Source organism: Gavialis gangeticus, unplaced genomic scaffold (genome assembly GCF_001723915.1).
Source record: "Gavialis gangeticus isolate Ggan-Ray unplaced genomic scaffold, GavGan_comp1, whole genome shotgun sequence".
Lineage (NCBI taxonomy): Eukaryota > Metazoa > Chordata > Crocodylia > Gavialidae > Gavialis > Gavialis gangeticus.
Window position 1 is genome coordinate 123181264 of NW_017729022.1, and position 7966 is coordinate 123189229.

Sequence of the window (7966 nt, forward strand, 5' to 3'; positions counted from 1 at the left end):
GCGCAAGAGAAGACTGAAAGGTGATCTTGTGGCCGCCTACAAATTCATTAGGGGGGCGCTGCAAGGAATCAGAGATGCTCTGTTCACCAGGGTGCGTCTTGGGGTAACAAAGAACAATGGTTACAAACTGACAGAGAGCAGATTCAGGCTAGACATTAGGAAAAACTTCTTCACTGTAAGGGTGTCCAAAACTTGGAACGGGCTTCCAAGGGAGGTGGTGCTCTCTCTTACCTTGGGAGTCTTTAAGAGAAGGTTTGATAAGCATCTGTCTGGGGTCATCTGACCTTACCATTCTTTCCTGCCTAGGCAGGGGGTTGGACTTGATGATCTGTTGAGGTCCCTTCCAACCCTACCATCTACAAATCATCTATATTAATGGATTGGACCACTTGAATGAGAAGTGAGCAGTTATTATCTGTGAACCAAAATAAGTTTGCAGATGGAGAAGTAACTTGTAATATGCCCTAATAACAATTTATCTGTTATGTCCATGTGTAACAGGGCACCATCCCCAGGGTGGTCACAAGTCCCTGGAGGTCCCCAAAATCCTCCTTTTCCTTGCTTACTCTAGGAATAGTTTCCCCTTCACTCTCCTGCCATGTCTTGATGTTCCTTCTGATTCTGAAGGGGAAACTGCCCCAGGGCTTCCCAGATCTGCTCTCGCTCCGAGGAATATCTGAAGATGTGGAATTGCATGGCTCCATACCTCCCCTAAACCATGCCTCACAGATTTTAATCTCCAACTGGGTGGGACCCTTGTCCTGGCATCTTCAGGCCACTCCAGACCTTTCTTTTCCCTTTTTGTTGGGGTTTTAGCCCTTCTGCTCTGGCTGGTCCCATAGCCCAGGCCCACTACTCTACACCTGGGTTGTAGGCCCCAGCCCTTGATTTGCCTTGAACCTGCCTCAGCAGGGCTCAAGACCTGCACATACCCCTGGGGATACTAATGGGACCTCCAAAACTGGCTTAAACTGCAACATAAACACTAAGCCCCTGGGCTATAATGTAAGAAGAAAAATAAAAGCAGTGGGCCTGCTTATGAAGCATCTCTTTCTCTCTGGGTTGCTCTGTCTTGTCCCTCAGCTTGCAGAGCTATTTCCTTCCAGCCTCCTGGAGCATTCAGGAACCCCACACTTCCTCATGTCCAGGGCTGCCTCTCTCCCCTTGCTAGGTCAACCCCTGGGCTTATATAGCTCTGGCCTGAGCTCTCTCCCAGTCATGTGACACCCCCAGTCAGCTGACCTGCCTGTAGGGATGTCCTTTATCCCCTGCCTTGTCAGCTGACTGTGCAAAACTTCCCGTAAAAGGGTCTGCCCCATTTTCTAGTAACAGGGCCAGGGTTCTCTATTACATTATGGTTTTGGTTGTCTAGTAAAGCTATGAGTTTCTGTTCCCATGCCAGTCTTCTGAACATAACACACTGGTTTCCTCTGAGGACAAAGACTGTGAAGTCAGAGGTGGAATGGGTGTTTTGTGAAAAAATGTTCTCTGATAGGTGAGAGAGGCTTTTTGGTCTTTATAATTTTTCTGTGGTATTTTGTTCTGGAACACAGCATTAGATGATGTGCCCCTTAACTGTTTTCAAATTCAAAAGAATATTATAAATAGAAAGGAAATTGACTGTTGATACTGAGTATCCATTGATTCCAATGTTTAAAGATCTAAAAACTTACTTTATCAGGCCCCAATTCAACAAAACACTTCAACATAGGCATTTAAGCACATAAGAATGCTCCCATTGAAGTGTATAGCCCTGTTGAAGACAATGGGATTATTCTTGTGCTTAAAGTTAGGCACATGCTTAAGTACCTTCCCAAAGAGGGGCCTCTCTGAAATATGAGGTTCTCCTTTATGTTTCTAGCACCCTCAAGTTCGCCTAGTGTCACAGCCCTTCCAAGCTGCCCTTGCAGCTGTTTAAAAGTGGTTTCAATTGTGGTTTCAGAAAGAAGTGTGCTTCTTCTGTTACCTCACTGTACTGGCTATAGTCTAGATAGGTCTGAGATGGCACTTGGATTATAAATTTCAAACTTCAGTCTTGTTTCTCATGGGATCCAAAAATTTCTTCTAAGCTGAAAATTGACACATATGGTCTTGGCTTGGAAGAACATTTTTCCACCAAATTTGAAAGGAAAAAAAAATAGTTCAGCTGCCTTTAATTTATAAGATTGTGGTGAAAGTTAAATAGTTTTAGATCTTTCTCTCACACCATTTTTGTACACCTTTGTAACTCCAAACTAACTCAGATCAGATTAAAGAGGGAAAGTAACAGAGTCAGTGTTAGCCGTGAATTTCTTAACTTTCAGGAGTTTAGAATTCTCCCTACCTTCAGTGTTACATTGTTGTAACATAACATGCAATTCCTAAATCATGATACATAGTGCGTTTGGGGTTTTTTCCAAAGAAAACTCTACAGGGTCTTACTTACTCAAGGATATTTATTTGTCAAAGCAGTCTAACCACTTAGATTCCTTGTGACCCGTCTTCTTTTTGTACTCAAGTTGCATGGATGTAAACAAACACACACAAAGTGCAAAAGGGAGAACCAGGGCAGTGGCCCTCATGTGACACCTCTTGAATGGGTTATAAGAACAATTGGGGAAAAGTTCCACCAAGTCCATTGAGCTAGCATGGTTAAAACAAACCAGTCCCTACATAGGAAGCCCACAAGGAAGTGATATGAGTGGTGACCCACCTTCTATTCACAAGGCCAAATACAAAATAATTTCTTACAGATGTGGGTTCACCTGGAATATCCTTCTACATGGGTCCAGAGTGGGCATGTCTACACAAAATGCCAACCGTTTAGTAGCTAAAAAATACTGCACAGTAGCATGTCACAGCACCAACAGTGCTAATACACTACTGCACAGTAGCATCATTTAAAAAGTGTTTGCCAGCACTACTGCACAGTAACTCTGGTTACTGTGCATTTATTTAGTACTTAATTACACAAGCACTAAATAAATGTGCAGTAACCACTGTGTAGTACTGTCTCATGTAGATGCTCCCAGTGAGGCTCAAATTCTTGCTTCTGGATTCATCACAAGATCCCTTCAACACTCTACCAGTGGCTGAACAATAGAAAGAAAATTTCAGAAATATTTTGCTGTTCTTCCTCTCCCCTGCCCCTAGTATTTTCATGTCCATGTTTTAGGTCTCTGGGGGCAAGCAGATAAATAGAAGGGAGGTTACTGACCAGCCATGTTGATAAACACTTGGCGAAGATAGAGAACGAATCTTGCCTCCATGGCTATACATTTTCAAAAACTCCTTTACAAAGGTATCAGTTAAAATCAGAGTGAGATTTCTGCTACTTCACCTTCTTCTTGCTTTGTTGCAGGTCCAGGGGGCTTGTGTGTATGACTTAAAGGGAGTGGGAATTTAGAAACCACTGGATCTATTGCCAAGAATATAAGTTTATTATTCCATGATACTCTGGATGGATTGGGCCATGTTTCCACAGCACATTGCCGTGTTTGAGTTCACGTTGTCCAAAGTCAGTCAGCACTGACTATACAACATCAGAATGGATAAGAAAATCATTAGTCCAACCAAGAAGCCTGAAGCATCTCTGTAACAGATGGGCACTTTTTTTCATTGCATTTTTTAAAACTAAAATGGCCTTGTAAACAAAATAATTTTTTTCTCTGGACTGTCAAGTAAAAGAAATCTTTGGCAATGACTAAGGGGTCTACACCTACTAACAATTTTTTTAAAATAATGCCCTAGTTGCAAAACACCTTACATAGTTCAATATCTTCATGCTGCTTCACTTCCATTGAAGTGGGAGACTATAAGCACTTAATGCAGCGAGGGCCACATCTGAAGGGCTGTACCCTCCCTGAATACCACTCTGATCCCTTTTTCCTACCTGATCTCCTGATCTGCTTTCTGTTCCCTACTCTGTGCTTCCTGCTTGATCTATTGCTTCACTTTTTGCTTCAAGCCCTGTGCTTCTGGCCCAACCTGCTTTCTATGCCTTATGCTATCTGCCACTGTGCTCTTCTCCCTCCCAGTCTGCCTCATGCCACACACTGAGGCCACCCATACCACTCACTTGTGGTTGTGTGAAGCTTCGGGTGCTGATTCAATTCAGAGGAAATTGTCCCGATTCAGGGGCCAAATAGCTGAATCTGAATCAAATCAGGAGACCAAATAAAAGGTCCAAATTGATTCAAAGGTCTCTGAATCAATTTGGAAAAGATTCAGAGAGCTTCAGAGATTCAGGCAGTTCCTGCTTGCTGCAGCAGGGAGCTGGACCCAGACTCAATGCTGGTAAGTAAGGGGCACAGGAGGGAGGACTAGAGGAGGTGGGAGGAGACCATGGGGGGACCCCTGCCAGGCCCCATCCCCTGCCTGCTCCCCCAGCCCATCTGAGTGCCCCCCAATCCCCGCCCAGTCTCCTAGCCCCACCATGGCTGCCCTGCCCGCTTCAGCTCCCAGCCCTTAAAAAAAAAAAAAGCCCCAACTCACTGGCTGCTGCAGTGGCCTCAGGGCTTTTGGGGGCTCCTGGCAGAGCCCCCCATGGAGCGTGGGGCAGTGAAAGCCAGCAGTGATCTCCCCTCACCTGGCAGGAGCTGGTGAGTCAGGGCCTTTTTTTTTTCAAGGACCAGGAGCTGGGGCAGGTGGGGCAGCCATTGGGGGGCTTGGAGAGCAAGCAGGGGGAAGGGGGCTCGTGGCAGAGTCCCCCACATGCCATGGGGCAGCGCGGGGCAGTGAGGATTGCCCCCCCCCCCAGCAGCAACCATTGAGTGCGGGCTTTTTTATAGAGTCAGGAGATGGGGCCAGTCAAGGCAGCCATTGAGAGTGGGAGGGGGATGAGGCTGATTCGGAGATTTGGCTGCATCCAAATCTCTGAATCAGATCCAGCCAAATCAATTCAGGACAGTGATTCAAATCACCGAATCAAATCACTGTCCTCTGAATCGGCCAAACTGAATACAAAGGAAATACTAGCTGCTTTGCACAGGCCTAATGTGTGCCACCAGTTGGCCACACTTGATTTAATGTGTGTATACATAGGCATTTTTTAATTATATACTCACATACGTAGATATATGTACGTGTGTAAAAGTTTGTGTGTGTGTGTGTGTGTGTGTGTGTGTGTGTATTTCATAGACATTAGGGCTGGAAGGGACCTTGGAAGATCATCGAGTCCATATATATGCACATATACACATGGCAGATAGGTGTATATGCATGCACACACACACACACATTCATATCATTAAACAAAGTACATTAATGGCTGTGTGTGTGAAATGCCAGAATTATGATTGCTTTCCTAACTGTTGAGCGCTTTACCTCAGAGCTGTGTTAGGCTAAAGTCAGTCATAAGGCAGGGCCAAGTGACACCACAGGGCATTTTTACATGTGCTTCAGGGGTGGGGGATTTGGGGGAAGAGCTTTAATTAGAGCAGGTCCAAGACCCTCTCTAATTAAAGCACCCACAGTGTCTCATGTATTCAGTCTCCCATGCTCCAACATGATGGCAGTGGCGCTTTAAGTAAAGCTTGTTCAAATTACACTATATCAGAACAGCATCTCTGTACTTCCATTAGCAACAACCACCTTCATCAGATGCTAGGAATCCTTGATTTTTCAACCTTGATGTCCTTTGAACTTTTTCCTACAGTTTTGTGTTTGTAATTTCCTAAATTTTTAAAAAATCAAAATGAAAAAAGGAGAAACTTTATAGGGATATGACACTGACACATACACGGATCATCAATGTTTTTGGAACTTCATGGACCTCTGCCATTTGAAATAAGTGTATTCTTATCCTCTGTGTAAATCAGCAATACAGGGCAATGGAACACAAAATTTGTCAGTGGGTTTCACTTACATTTTCTTACAGCAAAGGCACAGTGGGCGTGTGGCAGAATGCCCTCCCAGCATCTCACCAGACACTTCTATTAGGTTTTTCCTTGCTATTGTTTTCTTACCTGTCTATCACTCCAATTGCTAAGCAACCAACTCAGCCTGTGTGACCTGGGCAGGTAAATTCCTGAGGGAGGGGGGAACCTGCTCTCTTTGTCTCAAGTTTCCTGCCACTGCAAGTCATGTGATCAGTTTCCTCACCTGGAAAGGTGATGTCACTTGAAAGCACCGGGCTTCAGCTGATGGGGCTGCTCCTGGTGGGAACTTAGTGATGAGGGCACAACAGAGATATATAGGGTCGCTTCTTCCTGGTAGGGGCACAGCCATATTGGAGTGCCATTTCTGGTAGAGCCATGCTGGAGAGAGCCATGTTTAACTCAGGGAGAAAGCTTCCATGCTGGAGACCTAAGGCTCCTGGAGAGAGAAGAAGAGCAGCTGAACACTTCAGCCCTCTCCCTCTCTCTCTTGAAACTGGATACACAATAAACTTCCTGCCTCCAGAGGAAAGCAACCAGCCTCTGGATAATACATGTGAGTAAACTGCATGAGATCTATCTAGATATATAGCTTGCAGTACAGCAGTTGCATGATCATCGGCTACCTAGCCACACTGTTTGCTATAAGGGTTATTCTTTGATATTGCTCTATCCTATATCCTATCCCAAGCCTTCCTTCTGTACCAATAAAGTTCTTCATCAGTCTAAGCATGGGAGAGGGAGAGGGGCATGCCTTGGTGTCCCCTTGGTCTGGCTGACTAATGGAGGCCACTGTTTTGCACTCCAGGCCAAGGGAAGCACCTCAAGTTCTTGCAATGAGTCAAGCACCCTCAAGATCTACAAGGCCTGTGTATCCTAGGGGGCACAGGGCCATGCACAGACCGAGACTCCGGGGTGGTGGCATCAGTGACCCCAGGCTCGCAGGTGTGCTCTGGGCAGGGGGTTGGCCGGACGTGAGGTGCCCCAGGGAGACACTCGGAGCCTGACAGGTGGTCAGGTGAAGGGAGGTGGGTGGCTCAGGACAGAAGCATCCCCTACTGACCTGTCACAGGGTGCTAAGAGACTTAATTTTGAGGCAACATGCCACAAGCTTAAGTCCTTCCACCCTGTCCCTTACAGCCTGCTGCTATCAGTCCTTTCCCCTCCCAGCCCCTGGCTTTTTGTTCCAGCCACACTTTGCTCACCATGCCAGGCCTAGTCCTTACTAGCATGCAGCTGTCTTCCCCACCCCACCTACCCATGTGCTCTCACTCCTGCTCTCCCTTCCTAGTCTATTCATCCAGTCTCAGGCTTTGCCCTCACTTCTTCCAGGCTCCTTGTTACAATCTGCTCTGTCACTGACTCCTTAATTTAGTCCCTTTTTTTTTCAGCCTCAGCTCTATCCCTGCACCTCAGTTTCTCTTCCAATTTCAGTCTTCTTCCTCCCTCTCCCACTCCCATCCTGTTCCAATTCCCTCCACGGCCACTGCCCTCCAAAGCTCCCAATACCAATCTCCTTCCCTAAATAGTCTTAGTCTCCCCCCATTTCCCAACTTCAGGCTCCTTGTCCCAATACAGTACTTACTCCCAAGCCTAATCTGCTAGGCACCAGCAGGAAGGTCACTGAGCGCATAGGAGACACAATCTCCTTCCTTTTGTTTCCAGTGCATAAATGTTCTGACCCTCAACAGTAGGAAGCAGCAATTGTAGGAGAAAGTGATTCAGTGATTCGAATCAGTGTCCCAAATCGATTCAGCCAAATCTGATTCGGAGATTTAGCCACTGCCAAATTGACTAAATCTCCAAATTGGACAGGCCCCATCCCCCACCCACTCTCCCAGGCCCCTCCTCCCCCCATGGCTGCCCCACCCCACCTAGCCCCAGCTCCCGGCTTTAAAAAAAAAAAAAAGCCCCTATTCACTAGCTTCTGCCAGGTGGGGGGTGGAGGGGTGATCCCCACTGCTCCCTGCTGCCTCCCATTGCATGGGGGTCTCTGTCATTAACCCCCACCTGCTCTCCCAGCCCTGTCAATGGGTGCCCCACCTGCCACAGCTCCTAGCTCTTAAATAAAAAAAAAAAAGCTCCTGCCAGGCAGGGGGGGGATCCCCCCG